The sequence below is a fragment of the Equus quagga genome, chromosome 12 (genome assembly GCF_021613505.1).
Source record: "Equus quagga isolate Etosha38 chromosome 12, UCLA_HA_Equagga_1.0, whole genome shotgun sequence".
Lineage (NCBI taxonomy): Eukaryota > Metazoa > Chordata > Mammalia > Perissodactyla > Equidae > Equus > Equus quagga.
Genome location: NC_060278.1, coordinates 96,683,330 through 96,702,292, shown reverse-complemented (window position 1 = coordinate 96,702,292; position 18,963 = coordinate 96,683,330). Strand labels below are relative to the sequence as shown.

At 40.1% G+C, this 18,963-nt stretch overlaps 1 pseudogene; it reads right to left on the bottom strand.

Moving 5' to 3' along the window:
• The window catches only part of LOC124248207 (GTP-binding nuclear protein Ran-like), a 51,051-nt pseudogene extending 33,346 nt beyond the window's left edge, over nucleotides 1-17,705 (bottom strand).
• Between the last annotated feature and the right edge of the window lie 1,258 nt (nucleotides 17,706-18,963).

Genomic DNA, 18,963 nt, shown 5'->3' with positions numbered 1-18,963 from the left:
TCTTTTCTAATCTCTATTTCACTTATTTCTACTCTAATTTTTATTATTTCCTTCCTTCTGCTAAGTTTGGCCATAGTTTGTTCTTCTTTTTCTAGTTCCTTAAAATGTAAAGTTAGGTTGTTTACTGAGATCTTTCTTTTTTCTTTTTAAATTATTATTATTTTTTTGAGGTCATAATGGTTTATAACATTGTGAAATTTCAGCTGTATGTTATTATTTAGCAGTTTCTGTATAGGCTGCATTGTACTCACCACCAATAGTCTAATTTTTATCCCTTACCATATTATGTACTCCTTTACCCCTTTTGCCCACACCCCAATGACTTCCCCTCTGGTAACCACTAATCTGCTAATGTAGGCATTTATTGGTATAAATACTTACCTCTTAGAACTGCTTTTGCTGCATCCCATAAGTTTTGGTATTTTTATGTTTCCATTTTCATTTGTTTTCAGATATTTTCTAATTTCTCTTTCGATTTCTTCTTTGAATCATTGGTTGCTAAGGAATATGTTAATTAATTTCCACATATTTGTGGATTTTCCAATTTTCCTCCTGTTATTGATTTCTAATTTCATCTCATTTTGGTTAGAAAAGATATTTGTTATTACTTCAGTTTTCTTGATTTTTTTTTTGAGGAAGATTAGCCCTGAGCTAACATCTGCCACCAATCCTCCTCTTTTTGCTGAGGAAGACTGGCCCTGAGCTAACATCATGCCCATCTTCCTCTACTTTATATATTGGACGCCTGCCACAGCATGGCTTGACAAGTGGTGCATAGGTCCACACCCCAGATCCAAACTGGCGAATCCTGGGCTGCTGAAGAGGAAGGTGCAAACTTAACCACTGTGCCACCAGGCTGGTGCCAAGTCTTCTTGATTTTCTAAAAATCTTGTTTTGTGGTCCAACATACAATCTATCCTGAGGAATGTTCTGTGTACATTTGAGAAGAATGCATATTCTGTGGCTGTTGGGTGAAATGTTTTGTATATTTTTGTTAGATTCATTTGGTCTCAAGTATAGTTCAAATCCAATTTTCCTTAGTGATTATTTGTTTGGATGACGTATCCATTGTTGAAAGTGGGGTATTGAATTTCTCTACTATTATAGTATTATTGTATTTTTTCCCCCATCAGATATGTTAATATTTGCTTTATATATTTAGGGACTCTAATGTTGGGCATATTGTCTTATTATTGTTATATTGTTATATCCTCTTGATGAATTGACCCTTTTATCATTATATAGTGACTTTCTTTGTCTCTTGTGACAGATTTTGACTGAAAGCTTATTTTATCTAATATAAATATGTCACCCTTGCTGTCTTTTGGTTACATTTTCAGGGAATATTCTTTTCCGTCTCTTCACTTTCTGCCTATATGTGTCTGTAAAACCTCATGTATTTTGTTGCTCTATTGTTAGGTACATACATGTTAAGGATTGTTATGCCTTTTTGGAGTATTGATTCCTTCATAATTATGTAATACCCCTCTTTATCCCTGATAAATTTCCTTGCTGTGAAGTCTTCTCTGTCTGAAATTAATATAGCTACTCTTTCTTTCTTTCTTTCTTTTTATTGAAAAATAACATTGTGTAAGTTAGTCCATATGTATCTTTATATTTAAAGTGGGTTTTTTTTGTAGACAACACATAGTTAGGTCTTGTTTCGGATCCATTCTGACAATCTTTGGCTTTTAACTGGTACATTTAGTCTGTTTACGTTCAAAGTGATTACTGATATATTGGATTAATATCTACACTATATTTAGTGTTTTCTATTTGTTTCCTTTGTTCTTTGTTCCTATTTTTGTCTTCCACTCTTTTTCTGCTTTTTATTGTTTTAATTGAGCATTTTGTATGATTCCATTTTCTCACCTTTCTTAGCATATCAGTTGTACTTTTTAAGTGGTTGCTCTAGAGTTTGCAATATACGTTCACAACTAACCCAAGTCCACTTTCAAATAACACTATATATAGCACTTGACAGTAGTATGAGTACCTTATAATAACAAAATAATCCTACATCCTTTTTCCTGTCCTTTATATCATTGCTGTCATTCATTTCACTTACATATAACTATAATTATAAGTATATATATAAATCGAATACATTGTTGCTGTTATTATTTTGAGCAAAGTGTTATTTGTTAGATCAATTAAGGTAAAAAAAAGTGTTTATTTTACTTTCACTTATTTTTTCTCCAATGCTCTTGTTTTCTTTATGCAAATTCAAGTTTCTGACCTATATAATTTTCCTTCTCTCCAAAGAACTACTTCTTTTCACCATTTCTGGCAAGGCAGAACAAATTCCCTCAATTTTTGTTTGTCTGAGAAAGTCTTTATTTCTTCTTCATTTTTGAAGGATAATTTCATAGGGTACAGAATTCTAGGCTGGTGTTTTTTTCTCTCAACACTTTAAATATTTTGCTCCACTTTTGTTCTGGTGCTTCGTTTCTGAGGAGAAGTTGGATGTAATTCTTCTCTTCACTCCTGTATAGGCAAGGTACTTTTTCCTCTGGCTTTTTTCAAGATTTTTTCTTTATTTTTGATTTTCTATAGTTTGCCGATGACATGCCTTGGTGTAGTTTTCCTGGCATTTATCCTGCTTGGTGTTCTATGAGATTTCTGGATCTGTGGTTTGGTATCTGACATTAATTTGGGGGAAATTTTCGGCCATTATGGTTTCAAATATTTTTCCTATTCCTTTCTTCTTCTGGTGTTCTCATTACAGATAGAATACACCTTTTGTAGTTATCCCGCAGTTCTTGGATATTCTGGGTTTTTTTCTAGTCTTTTTTCTATTGGGAGATCTTCGAGTTCAGAGAGTCTTACCTCAGCTTTGTCCCGTCTTCTAATGAGTCCATCAAAGGCATTCTTCATTTCTGTTACAGTGTTTTTGATCTCTAGCATTTCTTTTGGGTTCGTTCTTAGGATTTCCATCTCTCTGCTTACCTCGCCCACCTGTTCTTGCCATCTACATCATCCATGAAAGCCCTTAGCATGTTAACTATAGTTGCTTTTAATTCCCTTGTTTGATAATTCCAACATCGCTGTTGTATCTGAGTCTGGCTTTGATGCTTTCTCTATCTCTTCAAATTTGTTTTTTGCCTTTTAGTATGTCTTGTAATTATTTCTTTATAGCTGGACATGATGTACTGAGTAAAAGGAACTGCTTAAATAAGGCTTTAGAAATAAGTAATTACTGTAAACAAGTAGTGTGGTGGTAAGATGTTGGGGGGAGGGAAGCATTATAAGTCCTCTGATTAGGTTTCAGTCTTTAGTGAGCCTGTTCCTCTGCATTGTGAACTTCATACATGCTTCTCAGTTTCTCCCCTTTCCTCCTTGTAGGTAGAATGGGATGCCTAGAGTGGGCTGGAGTTGAGTATTTCCCTTTTCACATGTGGAAGGCTAGAGGGGACTGGAGTTTGTTGTTTCCCTTCCTCCATGTGGAAGGATAGAGCCAGTTGGAGTTGGTATTTCCCTTCTCCCAGGTCAGTTAGGCTCTGAATAAGTAGTTTCTCCTGAGTGCAGACCGTGTTAAGGAGAACAGAATACTTTAGCATATTTCAGAATGTTTTTCCCCCTCCTGCTTCTGGAAGCACTAGAGGATTTTTCTCTAATATTCATTGTGAGGACGTGGTAGAGTTCCTGGAGATAAAACTCACAAAAGTGCCAGGCCTTCTCTATCACTAGGTTCCCCTGGACTGTTTTTACTCTCAAAGTCATCCATGCTGAGCCTCCAGCAAATTGTCCATTTCAGTTTGGGTTTCCCTACCCTGGCAATGGTTCCTGAAGTGATTGCTTCTCATGGACTTCTGATCTAGTAAGCTGTGATTCTCTGTATTTGCCTATTGGTCTCTCCAATTTTGGGGGCAGTGGTTTACCCTGTGACCTCATACAGATCTAAGAAACGTTTTTGATTTTTTTCAGTTTGTTCAGTTTTTTACTTGTTGTTAGGATGGAGTGGTGACTTCCAAGCTTCTTACATGCTGGATCAGAAACCAGAAGTCTCCCTTTTACCTTTTTATTGCTCTTCAATTCTGGCCTCCATTAATTTTGTTGATAAATCAGTGGAGATTCTTACTGTTGGTCCTTTAAGGTATACTGAATTTTTCCACCACTGGTTGTATAAGATTTTTTCTTCGTCTTTGGTTTTCTACAGTTTTAGTATGATGTGCCTAGATGTGGTTTTCTTTGTATTCATCCTGCTTAGCATTCATACTGATTTTTTGATGGCTTAATATATTTCACCAGTGTTGGAAAATTCTCACCCATTATCTTTTCAAAATATATTTTCAGCTCTATTTACTCTCTTTTCTTTTTGTGGGTCTCCAATTACACCTACATTAACCATTTCGCTCCATCTTTCTTATATCTTATGCTATTTTCTTGGCTTTCCATCTTTTTTTCTGTCTGTGCCCTGTTCTAAAGTTTTATTCTTATCTTACAATTCACCGTTTTTCTCTTCATGGTATCTAATCTGCTCTTAAACACTTCCATTTAGCACTGAATTTTAATTACAGTACTTATCAGTTCTAGACTTTCAAGTTTTGGGGGACACATTTCTGCTGAAAATTTCCATCTTCTTTCATTTTCTTAAACATATTAAGAATAGTTATGTTAAGTCTATATTTGAAAGATCCATTATTAAATCCCTTTTGAGTCTGCTTCCATTGCCTGTTTTTTTTTTTTTTTTTTAAAGATTTTATTTTTTCCTTTTTCTCCCCAAAGCCCCCCGGTACATAGTTGTGTATTCTTCGTTGTGGGTTCTTCTAGTTGTGGCATGTGGGACGCTGCCTCAGCGTGGTCTGACGAGCAGTGCCATGTCCGCGCCCAGGATTCGAACCAACGAAACACTGGGCCGCCGGCAGCGGAGCGCGCGAACTTAACCACTCGGCCACGGGGCCAGCCCCTTCCATTGCCTGTTTTTAATCTTGTTTTTGTCATGTGTTCTTGTCTCTTTGTATGCATGGTCTTTTAAAAACTTGCATACTGGGCATGTTTTCTGAAATATTATAGAGATAATTTGGAGAACTTGATTTACACTGCTTCGGGAAGGCAGTAGACTAAGCAGCTTTTCTTAACCTTGGCCCTGTTGGGATTTTGGGCTGGATAATTTTTTGTGGGGGTTGATCTATGCATTGTAGCATGTTTAGTAGCATCTGTGGCCTCTACCCACTAAATTTCAGTAGAAGCCACCCTCTCCACGATTTTGCTAACCCAAAATTTCTGTAGATATTGCCAAATCTTCCTGTGTTACCGAACCTGAAGTGAGTTTGCTCATCCGTTGCGCAGCAAGCCAATTTCTGCCACCGGGTGTGGTGGAAGAAAGGAATTTTATTTTTGCACAGTGCTGAGCAAGGAGAGAGGGCAGCTAACGCTGAAATCCCAAACTCCCCAAAAAGCTAAAAGGAAGGGTTTTTATTTGGGGTTTTAGGTAGGGGAGGGGGAGCCTATGGCCTTGCTGGTCGGAGCTTTCCCACCAGCCTGTCTTTGGCCTTGAGACACTTGCAGAGAGGAGGGAGCCCATGACCTTGCTGGTCATCAGCTTTCCCACCAGCCTGTATCTCTTTGCGGGGAGGAGATGATCCAGGTGCTTGTCCTTGACAGTGTCTGTCTCCATGGAGGATAGTAGATTCTGGAGCCAGGAAGCCAGAGAGTAAGCAGGGAATGAATGTTTTGGTTTTAACCCCATATATGCTGGGTTTAATGTGGGGAAACCGATATCAGGGTTGGCATCACCTGTTGTGCAAAATCACCTCTGGTTGAGACTTGCTCGGCTGGAGGAACTGAATTCAAGATCACCTTAATCCCATAAGTAATTGTGATGGTTCACACCTGGGCTTATATTCCCTGTGTAACATCATCTATTTCTATTTCACTCTTACTTTTAGGATAAAGGCACTTGGATATTCATTCCAAAAACTTTGGTATCTACTAGTAAGAGCCCCCTTGCCCCCAGTCTCAGGTAGCCCCTAAACTCCAATTTTATCTTCTGTCATTGTGAGTCAGCCAAAAGCATTGCTTAACATTTATAACTTTCAGCTGTTTTCTCTACAATTGTCAAATTCCTCTACAGCAGTTCTTGGCAAATATGACTGACAGGCCAAATCTTCCATGTCACTTATGATTGTAAATAAGGTTTTATTGGAACACAGTCACATTTATTCATTTATGCATTGACTATGGCTGTTTTTGTGCTAAATGGCAGGGTTGAGTAATTGTGGCAGAGACCATATAGCCTGAAAAGCCTAAAATATATAATATCTGGCCCTTTACAGGAAAAAAAAATGCCAACCGTTGCTATAAAACTTTATCACCTGTTTAATTACACTTATTTTGTAAACTGTAATCCTTGGGGAGATCATGACAGTGATAAGGGTCTTCTCCAAGGGATCATAGTCTTCGTATTATTCACATTCAGCCTCCTCCCAGATGACGGAAAGAAAAAAGTGACTTCTTTTATTCTGTCTCCCAGATATCCTTATTGACTTGGTGTAGCTCCCACTGAGAACTGAGAGTCTGTTCATCTTTCATTATCTCTGCCGGGATGGACTGGGAAAAGAACTCCGTGCAGTAATCTGCAATATATCCATAAGCATCATTGTCTTTCTTGTTCCATCTTATTCTGGCCAATCACTGTAGCCAAACCCTTGTCCCTCATATGCCCATCCTTTATCCGCTCCCCTGGGAGGAGTTGGACCCACCTATTAGAGCACCTTCTCTCAGATTCTCTATTCCTGTCACTTGTTCTTTAATAAATTAAATAAACTCAGGCTTGGGTGAGGCATCTCTTTGAGATTCAATCCTGGAAGGTCAGTACATTTTGTGTGGTGTATGTGCCAAGTACTGTCCAGTCCAGCCATGTTCCCCTCAAAGCAAGTCATGGTGTACAGATTTCATGAGTTGAAGGTAGGTGATAAGCTATTTCCCTTCTTCCTTAATGCCATTCTTACATCTCACTCTTTTCAGTAAATCCTTAAAATTTTAATAATTGATATGATAAATTTAATAATTGTTATGATAATCATAACAACTCATGTCTCTTACACAGTCAGGGGTGTACAATGTATTTTTATGCTCATTAGTTCATTTGATCTTTCTCTTTGCACAATCCTGTGGAAGAGGAAGAACAGAATTGCTTTTGCCATTTTCCTAAAGATGACACGAGGCTCAAAGACACAGAGTTGGAAGTAGTAGAGCCAAGCAGAGAAAGGTCCAGATTTTTTGGAGCTTGAAACCTGTACTATTTTGGGAACCGTATTTTAGAAAAACAATGCAAAACTACACATACAAAATTAGGTATGTAAGTGAATCTTTATTTGGAATGAGAAAAGAAATTACAGCAAATCACAAACTTACAAATAATCAGACGTCATGAATCCCAGAAAAATAACATAATTTGTTATTTTTTAAAAATATATTAAAATTATATTTATAATATCTTTTTCCTATATTTTTGTGGCTTATTATTATTTGATTATGTCTTTTTTATATCTTATTTCTATAGAGAGAACAGAAAGATAATTCAGTCTTTTCTCTAGAATGGTTGATTAAAATGTTAAAGTTACAGTCCTGGAGATCTAATGCACAGCGTAGTGATTATATAGTGAATAATACTGTTTTATAATCTTCAAAGTTGCTGAGAGACTAGATTTAATCATTCTCACCACAAAAAAGAAGAATTATGTGACGTGATGGAGGTGTTAGCTAACACTGTGGTGGTAATCCTATAGCTATATACAAATGTACCAAATCAATACATTGTATCCTTTAAACTTACCCAGTGTTATATGTTAATTATAGCTCAATAAAAAAATTAAGTTATTGATGGTTTAGGAAAGATTCTTTCTGGGCTCATAACACTGGTAATGCCACATCTGTAACTTCGTCCGTGGTTTCTGGCTCAGGTTGTGCTACATGCCTGGGGCAAGGCCTTAGAGAATTTTAGCTGTTTGATCTTGATCTAATGGACTCTCATTGGAGCCTAATAGCCACTGATCCAGCTCTACCAAGTCCTTACCACCCAGGCTGTGCCTGTCCTGGGTTCATGATATGGCCATGAAGCTTTGAAGGCTGGCCCCAAGCATGTTGCAGTGTGGCATCTGATTGTTATTTCTCCTTGAGGTCAAATATGAGATCGGTTTGCTTGATAAGTGCAACCAAGGGCAGATTGTCAGTGAGGTTGTCCAGATGTGAATGTAGTAATACCTTAAGACTGCAGTTAGGGCATGCAGTATAACCCCCTGTGTTGGGACAGTGCTATTCGCCTCCATGCTTGGATGGGGATGCTCCTTCCTCTCCTCATCCTGGAAGGAAACTGCTCTGAGCCTTGGATGAGGCAAGTGAGGAGCCTGAAGCTTAAGCTTCATGAGTTTCATGGGAAATTAGCCTTTTTAGCCAAGCTAAAAATCTATTTGCAAGTCAGATCTTGTTGGGGAAAGTGGTCTCAAATTTACTGCCTCTCAACACCTTCCTAAAAGTGGACAAAGAAAAAATATATTGTGGGGGCCTATGGGGAAAATGGAGATAATTAGCCCATTTTTTCTTCTAGATTCTTTAAACATATCCATGTTGGGCCTCCAGAGAACTATTGTCGCTGAACTGTGTATTGTCAGCCTATGCTTAATAACCCTTAAAGAAGTAGCCCAAGGAAACTCTCCCTGGAATCTAACACGAGGCTGTCATGGAGACTGGTATTCACCTTACCACACAATGTTTCCTCTTTGAGAACAGCTTGTCTCTTTTGCCATTTACTACCATGAATATTTCCACTTTTCTTGAGTATCTTCTTGGGTTAACCTCATGCTTACTCTGAACTTTGTAACTGATTGTGCTCCTCTTATAATACGAAAGCTTAGAGCCAACTTTATGACATCTCATAGTGAGTGTCTATGACCCTGTAGCATGCATTTGCCGTGCTAATTTCCATGGTTCTACCATACTTTATTATCCTTATATCTTCTTTGCTGTGTCTTTCTTGTATAAGCTAAACTTTTTTCATACTGATATATTATGAATCTTGGTAAGCTGCCTTAAATGATTCTGAAACAAGGTAGAATATCAATAAATAAGTGAATAAAACCATAAACTGATTTGAACCCAGGTCTTTGTATTAAATTAAGTTAAATCATTTTTTCCAGGACACCATGAAAGTGGACAGGGTGAGATGTGGCTCTGAGGACACAAGGTCCCCCTTGGTTCATTAACTTCATGGTTTGGTACCTGGCGAATCCTGTCGTGCCCCAAGGCCGAGAGGTAGTGGAGCAGGGGAAGATGGAACTAAGTGTAAGAGGGACCACCTAGAACTTAAGTCCCAACTTAATAGAATTGTCTCAGCTCACAGAAGATTTCTTCCACCTTCTCCCAATAGCATCGAGCAGGAGGTTCATCTGAACTCTTCTGTTGCTTTACTCGCTGCTCCGGATGACTAGCATAGTGGTAAAAGCAGCGCTGAGACCCCAGGAGGGGCTACCTTCCTGCCTTAGCCTTTACCCTGAAAGAGAGTTGGAATATTGGGAGGCTAGACTCAGGTTAGAATTTTGTAATGTCCTAGGTGGTATTCTCTCCCTGTAGTCAGAACCCACAATTTTGTTCCTAGTTCGGGAGGGAGCACCTAAATGATGAGAAAAGACTGATGGGATGTGGAACCTATCACTGACTCTGTTGAGTGGACAGTTTTCTAAAAAGTGGTCCAGGGAAGTAACTAGGTACTTTGTGTTTGATAAGAGCTTAATAAAGTGACATCAATTGATGGTGGGAATGGACATGTCACTGATAGAGACAAATCCACCTGAGATAGGAAGCATGTACTTGGAAGGGAACCACTGTGAAGCTAATGCTTTCAGAGCTTCATAGAATCCCAACTGCTGCCCTGGCCACTGTTCCTGATACATGGTCTTTTTTTCAGCATAAGAGTTCCCAGATGAATCTTAAATGCTGGGATATGAGAGAAGAGGACAGGTGAAATTCTAGAACGTGATTGTATTGTGAATACAGGCTATATATGGAGGAGTTCTGCCTATTTGAGGACAGACACTATGTGACAAGAGGTCTGACAGCAAGGAAAGTGTACTACATACTTTTGTGTCAAATGCTGGGCCAGGCCCATTAAACTCATTAGGACAAAATAGGATCCAAGATACTGTACTTGATTCTACCAATGCCGCTTTCTTTCTAAGAGGCCTTGAATCCATCCTCCTCTTCTCTGGCCCTCAGTTATTCTAAATTTAAAATGTGGGGATTAGACCAGATGATTGCACAGAATTCTTTCGGTTCTAAGACTGTGGGAAGAAGGACTGTGAATTGCATCTGTGTCTAGCCATGAGTTTAGGGGTAAAAAAGGAAATAAATTTGATGCGATGGATAATAAAGGCAATAAATGAATAAAAGACAGTGGGTAGCTGGGTAGAGAGAAATATCTCCGCTGCTTGGCACTGTCGTGCTGGAGATATGGACCTAGACGTGGTTGAGCCTGGCCAAGGAAAGCTTGATGCTAGCTTTTTGGTTCCACGGGGAGATATGGAGGTATAAATTTGGCATTAGGTGGAAGCATAAATTCTCATAGAGTCAAGGGGTCTGGGGCCAGTCTCTGGGGTTTGGGCTATTGTGGCCCTGGTTTCCTTTCCAGACCCTGGTACATATACCTCCCTTTCTTTGACAAATCTCAGGTGGCATGGAGTTGGCTGATAACATGTGTACAGTGTCTAACCGAACATTAGCATTTAATAAGTCTTAGTTGTTGGGATATTATTTATTTTTTGTTTTTATTTTTGTTTTTTTCTTTTTTAGTCTTTTAGAAGAACGGATCTTTTGGGTTCCAGTTACTCCCAGACCAAAGTAATACCTTCAGACTTTCCTCCTTAGTCCAATATGCTGAACCCAAGGAAATTAGGCATTTCTCTGAACAATTATCCAGATGCTACTTTGAGCTTAACATCATCAGTTGCCAGAAGTTCACAAAGGAAGGTGCAGTGGTGATACTGCAGCTTTCTGAACAAAGAGGCAGGTGAGGGCACTTGTACATTCTCAAAGTAGGAATCTCACAATATAGAAGAGTTCAGAGGCCGAGAAGTGTCCATGGCCCCAGCTCTCCACTGTTAGATTATAAGAGCCATGGATGAAGAAGCCAAAAGGTAAGACTTTGGTGTGGGGAGGGACTTAGATGAGTGATGGCCCAGATAAGAGAATTTTCTGTGATTTCCGAATGAACAGGGGCATATAGTACCAATTGTTGCAAAATTTTGGAAGAATCATGATTAAAATTTCAAGTTTCTCTTCATATCTCTTCCTATTAAGGCTGCTTGTGTGGTTGTGTTGCTGTCTTGTAACTTCTGGGATTTCCAAAGACAGGAGCTCATCCTCATATTCTCAATTTACTGTTTACCCTACCATCTCATCCCTTGTCCTATCATATGATATATGCCTACAAAATTAGGGAATTCCAGGCAGACACCCCTGGACCCAGGGAGTTTTTAGCATTTGAGCTCCAGAAAAATCTCCTTGATCTGTTGTGAACAAATCTGGCTCTCAGGAACATTCTTACATACGCTCTAAAGATCTTACTCTATCTTGCCACTGCACCCATATCGTATACATCCTATATATTTCTTGCTTAGGACCGTGTCCCCTGGACTTCTGACCTTTTTCCATCATATTTCACATGAAGTTGCCCCTGCAGAGTCACTAGGAGCAGAGCTCACAAGGCTAACTGGGTTGGGATCTAAGTTCATATACTCCATACAGATAATTTCCTCTCAATCTCGCTGTGACTTCTTTCTGCTCCCTTGGTCAATACAGATGCAAGCTATTTTATTTGTTAATTTTGTTTATGAGCTAATACTACTTGCTGGCTTCAGGTTAAACAGCTGCCTCCACCACTGCTCCAAAAGATTCCCTGGATTTTCTGATAGGAAGTTTCTGCACTCAACTCCTTTCTTTGGGTATCCAACTTCCAGGACCAGGTTCCCTGACTGATTCCTGCATTAAAGTTTTCTGAAGCAACTCAGCCATGCTGATACACTACTATACTTACCATTTGTATCTTGAATCCAGACACCTTTTTCATTAAACCTTCAAATTTCTTCATACTTCTATTATACAGCATTCCTGTACAGTAGTCAACCTCCCATCTGGGATCTTTGACTGAAACATTTCCCTGTACATAGACACTAACTTAGTTCTGGTTACACTGAAGTGGGAAATTTGTTCCAATAAAGATATGTTGACAGGACACAAAAGACTCAGTGAAAGTTCCCATCAGGAGAGTCCCAGATTCCAATCAGGGCTAAGTCTCTGATCCCTCCTCCTGGTCTCACCACATTCTCTTTACTCTTAGTTTTGCTCTTTTGGACTACATTTTCTCTCATATATTCAACCTCTATGCACCATCTCCACAGAGAATACCTCCTTACCGCTCTCCTTCTTTCACATTATTTAAATGCTGGGCTATAAGAAGTATGGCCTTCTTCTTCGTCCTCCAGCTTCAGTTGTTCCAGCTTGCCTCCCACCTGTCCATTGCTTCTACTGTACTGTTCACAGGCACTGTTTATACTATCATAATTTTCTAAAATTTTCAGAGTCATTTGGAAGGGATATTTCTCTTTTTCGAAATGAAAAGTATGAGTTCATTGGATGCATTATGCTTTTGTAGTATTTAAGTTAATCTCTTTCTTGTAAATCTTATCAAATCAATATTATCATACATCTACATTCTTCCAATGGCTTCCAGGTGGACAGACTGTACTTCCTCTGTTTTTCCTGGCTCCTTGACGTTGGGGGTGGTCCTGGGACTTGCTTTGGTCAAGGGATATTATAAGGCTTGAAATGTGCTTGTGGGGTTGGATTTTCTCCTTTGACTTCTGCATTTTTCCATGAGAAGTGTGTTTCTTCAGAAACTGTTGGTCCAAGAAGAAAGAGAGACACAATCAAAAGTGAACCCTACCTCAGCCTAGATCCCAGCTCAGCCAAGCTCAGTTTAGATGAGTTGATCATCAGTTTAGGTGAGTTCTCCTGCTGATGTGTGAGACAGAAATAAATTTTTGTTTTTGCTTGCCACTGAGATTTTATTGGCAGCGGATTGTTACTCAGCAAGGCTGACTAAAACACTCATGCAATAAATTCTAATTTAAATATTACCTACACGCATGATATAAAATAATAAGAGAACATGAGAGATAGAAAAGAACTGAAATAAATGCATAGGTATATAATATTAATGACATTTATACTTATAAATATCCATGATACAGAAGGAAGAGAATATTATAGTCCTGTTTTCTGATCAGAAAATCGTGGCTGATATTTATGATTTCTTCCTCACGATTCATCCACATTCCCTTTGCTTTTAGCCAGCAATGTATCAGCTAATTAGTGTTGGGTTTTTTCACCTAGTAGAATGTTCCAAATCTTCATTTCTGAGGCATGGGAGCTCCTCATGGCTCTGTGTGTATTGGTTGCTGTAATCTTCTGTTACACTAGACTTAGAAGGTTCCCATGTTCTAGATCTAATTCCTGCCCCCATTGTTGACTAGTAGTCCTATTTCTCCTTTGTTATGGTGATTGATCAGTACAACCAACAGGGAAACTCATCTTGATTTGTTCAGTGAAATGAGGAGCGTGAAATGGCCACTTGGCAGTCTTACCCCATAATCCAGGTACAGTTTTTGTGACATTTGGTGGAGAAATTCCACCTTGGGATTCTAAAAAAACCCTCAAACTTGTAGATCACAATTCCTATTGTTGGGGACATTCTTGGAGCCTTAGAAGAAGGATTTGTGGTAAGACAGAAAGAGAACTGGGAATCCTGGGTTGACGAGCCTTTGGAAGACATTCAGTCTGTCCTTCCTCAAGGCGTGTCCATGACCAATCCCCCTCAATAAGAGTGGTGTTTTTCATTTTCAGACTACAGCATTCTCTGATGGGCTGAGGCACTCTGTGGCTAATTCCTTCTTTAATTGCCCCTGGCAACACACTCAAGGAGTCCACAGCTGGCAGCCTTCTTGCTGAAGTCCTTCCTAGATGTCTCAAGCCTGGCTGCTTCTCTGTTATTTCCTTGGCTCAAAAGAAGACTCAGACTTCCTAGCCCTTTCAGACTCTGTAAGGGAAGTCATCTCCCATTGCTTTTCACCACCTAGACAATAGTCTCTATGCCTCCCAACCTCAGGGGATGCATCTCAATCTCTTCCAAGCACTCTTTCATGCTCTACTTGGACAGCAGTGTGGTCGGGAGTCTAATGTTTCTGCAGTTCAGTTGCACTCAGCTTGGGGCTGGAATGTCAGTTGTCCCTTCTGGCAGAAGATTCAACTCAACTGTGAATAGTTGGTTCTTTTAAAGCCCCTCACCTGGTCTGGTGGAAGGGAACACAGTATTCTTTAGTTCTATGACATCCCTTCCAAAAACATCTTGTGAATCCTACCTTTATTAAAGCTCTAACATTTTCTTAGATGGCTGGAGGTGAGTGATGGCCACCGATCACTCTGGCCACTTCTGAATGCTTTTCTCTTCAGGTATTTAGCACTTTTCTTTTGGATGAGTGTGCACTCACTGATGATTATCTTTACCTATGAAGTCTCAGCTAAAATCTATGAGACAATGGAAAAAGTCCCATTCCACAGCCTCTCATAAATACATTCATTTCACACTATCTACCATAACTTACATAACTAGTCTCCTATTGGTGGATATTAAAATTGTCTCAAATGTTTTACATTCATAAGTAATATTGATGAACATCTTTGTCCATATCATTATTTCATCAGTATATCTTTTTGTAATGATCTTCACTTGGTATGATACCTATGGGTCCTCTAGTCCAACACCCACCTAATCCTCCAAAAACACGAGCCCATTCCTGTATCATCCCCAATTCCTTCAGCTAGAAAATCCACATTGTGGGTGCCTATGAAATAGGAGATTTTCATTTCCCCAGTCCTTTCACTGCCTCTTCCTACCTCAGGCTCTTTTCATATTACACTCATACCCAGAGTAAAAAGTTCAAATACGTGCTTCAATGATCAGTACATATCTTGGGAATTTTAATTCTTCACAAGTAATTGGAAATAAATACTAATACACTAAATGTAAAAAAAATTCTATAATATTAAACCCCTGTAAAATTCTCTCACGTCATTATCTTTACTTAGCCATTATTATTTCGACATCAGCTTTTTGTAGCTCAAAGCAATGCTTTCCAATATGCTTTCTGCGATGATGGAAATGTTCTACGTCTGCATTGTTTAAAGCCTTGAGCCACATGAGGTAATTGAGTTCTTGAAATGTGACTAGTGAGACTGGAGCTGATGGTATGTTTTATTTTATTGAATTGTAAATTTAAGTAGCCTCTTGTGACCAGTGCCTTTAGTAATGGACAGATCAAGCTGAGATGATTAAAACAGTGATAGCTGCAATTCAAATGGGCCAATCTTAATGTGAGGAGCCTGGCTCACTAGGTCAACTTGAACCACATCTGGTCAGCTCATGGTGGTAAAGGAACCTGCAGAATTTGCTGGAAGGCATTTCTAGCTCTGGGCCAGGAGTCACGAGGGATCAGCCAGATGAGAAATGTGTCACAGAAGAGAGGAGTAGGACATGGAATTGTGATAAGTTTATCTTGAAAAAAGTTCATTTGGGGAGGGATGTGATTGGGGGGAAGTGGAATTGTGAGACTAGGTGACCACGAATTTCCAAGTTGGTAACATTCACCTGGGATTTGCAGGGGGAAGAAACATCTTCCACAGTTGCTGGAGATTAGTAGAGGAACTGAGATCATTGTTAAATTAGCTGATCCTTCCTCATGTGGTTTAACCATGTGATCTTTCAGGGATGAAGTACTTTCCATAACTGTGCCTTGTTCTCTCTAAGAAGATATTTCAAAGATGGGAAACACGGTGCTTGTCTTCTTTGAGTCCCATAATTTATATGGGACCCAGAGAAATTTTTTAAAAACGTGGAGTTTAAGGTGGAATGTACACTTTGATTCCTTTATAAAACAAGAATTTTGGATAAAGGAAGGACTGAGAAGACACGAATAATGCTAGTAACATTCTCCTTAGACTCTTCCAGGCACCGTGGTATGTGCTTAACCTGTGTGTCATCTCATTTTGTCTCACAACACACCTCCGGGTAGATGTTATTCAGCTCCACTTACAGATGAAGAGATGGGGGCCCTGAGGAGTTGGAGATACCCAGCATCACCAGGTCAGCAAGGGCAGAGCCAGACTGAGTCCCAGAGCAGCCAGGACCCTTCGCCCTTACTCTATCCTATTACCCGTTGTTAACAGATATTTCCAAGCTTCTGTTGTGGTTTTCAGCCTATTCTGTTTTCAAATTTACAAATTAGTCTTTAAGAAAAATAATTTATAAAAGGAGGCAGAGTTTATCAAGCAAAAGTGAAGTAGGCAGCCAAGGTCTGAGAGGTTCTGGACTATGCAGGCAAGACTTTCTTTGTTAAAACAATTCATCAAACGTTAGGATTAGTCTACTCCTTGCCAGCCTCCTTTTTTTTCTCAGCCTATTCGAAAAGTCAGAATTGTATCCTCACTACATTCAAGGCAGTGTTAGGTTCTAGGGTTCTGTGGCAAAGAAGTCAGACACAGTGCCTGCTTTTATGAGACTCGAAATCTAGAGAGAGAAAATACTAAGTTAAATAAGTACATTACAGTGTGACAAAGTTTAAAGTAGAGTCAAGATATTGTGCTTGGAAAGGACTAAGAGAGTCACCCCTTCCGTCAGGGTGAATTGATGAAGCTTCCGTGGAGATTTTTATTTAACATGAAACTTGAAGCACGAGTGGAGCTCATTGGAAAAGTGGGAGAAAGACATTCTGGGCAGAGAGCAGAGCTAGAGTTAGAGCGTAGAGGAAGAAGCACATGGGACCTTGGAGAGAGAACAAGTGGAGGGAGGCAGGTTTCTAAGTGTGAAAGAGAATGAGGAGTTATGAGGCCTACGTTGAAAGTAGGGGAAAGATCATCAATGGAAAAATTCAGTGGAAACAGGAAAAGGTGAAAATCCTCTCAACAGAAGTGAACTGATCCACCCAAGATGGCAATCCCTTGGGAAGAAGGCATCCCAAGCCTCGGGTTTATATTCCAGCTCCACCATTGACCAGTTGGCTAATGCTGAGCATATGACTTTAACTCTATGATCCTCAGTTTCCTTGTCTGTAAACTGGGCATTATGGTTACTGTGAGGACCAAGTGAGATGCAGCATGTCATGGCTAAAATGTTAGTTCACATTTAAAAAGTTGGAAGCCCTTGACAACACCCACCCGAACCCAGGTTTCGTGGAAGACTGTGACAAGTTCTGCCTGGGCTGTTCTGTCTTCCATTCCAGGTCGCCACAGGAAACTCAACACTTCACTTTCTGGGAACAAGAGCAGCATTTTTCTCAAGTCCTCACTGGCACTGCCATCTCCTACCTCACCTGGACTTCTCAGCCAGCACCAGGGTCTCCAGAGCAGCAATGGTCAGTTGAGAGGAACCGTTCTGCGGAAGACAGGCTGCAGGACCAGGGAGAGCAAACACTCCACACATGGATCTAACAGCCATTACAGTTAATGCAATACATCAAAGGACAGGCTTAGCCAACCCTACCAGGAGATAGCAGAATGGGAGTGCCCGTGTCCATCGGAGACAAACTCAGATTTACGGCAATGTTCTTCTGACTCTTCAAGGTGAAGTCCTGCTTCTTTGAGCAGTGCGTCGGCATGAGGCTTACTAAGGCTTATATACCTGCAGCCATGTGACCCTGCAATACTGCAATAAAAGGACCTGATATGGTTGCCCCAGCCACCTTTAGTTAGCCTTTTACCTGGATATAATACTTGGGTTCCTACTATGAGCTCAGTGTCTTCCTGCTGCCTGGGCTCTGGAGTAGTAACAATGGTGATGCATTGATTGATGGCCAGTGTGTGGCCTGAGCAGTTAATTGTGTAGAAGGTGCAGAGAAAGTTAGCATAGCAGACTCAGCAGAGCCTGAGCAAGGGTGAAAGTGGTGCTCGTGCACTTAAACTCCTCCACTTGCTACCATTTATCGAATTCCTTTGTACAAGATTAATAAAAGGACTGTCTAAGCTGAAATACATACCACCGTCCTAAACTTGGAATCTCTGGTGACTTCAGAAGGACTGTTAGAAGACCCTAAGCTCATCATTATCTTTTCAGTCTGCAACAAAATCCACCAAGTTCTGAGTGGTAGCTTGGATTTGGTGGTGGAGTTACAAAGCACTTCATTTTGCCCACCTTTCTTGTAACAGTGGTAAATAATAAAGACCATCCGTTTTTTTAAAGAGGAAAAATCTGGAACCCAGAGAGTGGGTTGCTGGCAGCTTCTAACCTTTGCAGAGTCTTTGCAATGACCGAGTTCTTCCATTCCACATGGCCTCATGTAAGCCTCACAAACCAGGGGCATGGGAACCTCTTCATCTTTTACATGAGGAAGCTGATGGTCTCAGAGATGTAGCGTGAGCTGACCAAAGCCACACAGAGCGTGAAAGGCTCAGCTCGACTCACTGCCCAGGGCATTGTCAACCTGCAGGCCGGCACAGCCTGTTTCCTGGCAAAGGCTCAGATCTGAGTACCCTGTGTTCCCCCTAGGCAATGACTCGGCCTCCTTATGTTGCTCTGTGTTGCAGAACTCACCCTGGACCTCATCCTCCCCCAGGGAGTGAGAACATAGCCCCAGGAGGGGATAGTGGAGGAGGGTGCGATCTGGATGACAAACGGCTATTCTGCCCTTGTGGGAATATCAGACCTAGAGAGGCTAGAGGAGGAAAACTGGGAAAACTCACACCAGAAATGCCAGGCCAAACCCTGATCCTTACCAAATGCTCTGGGAAACATGCCTCAGTTGCCAGCCGTGATGTTTCCCAAAGCCCTCTGTTTGGTTCTATAGAAGAAAAATATTTTCAAATATAATCTGGTGAAGTTTTGTCCTTAAAGATATAATTTTTTATTTTCCATTACTT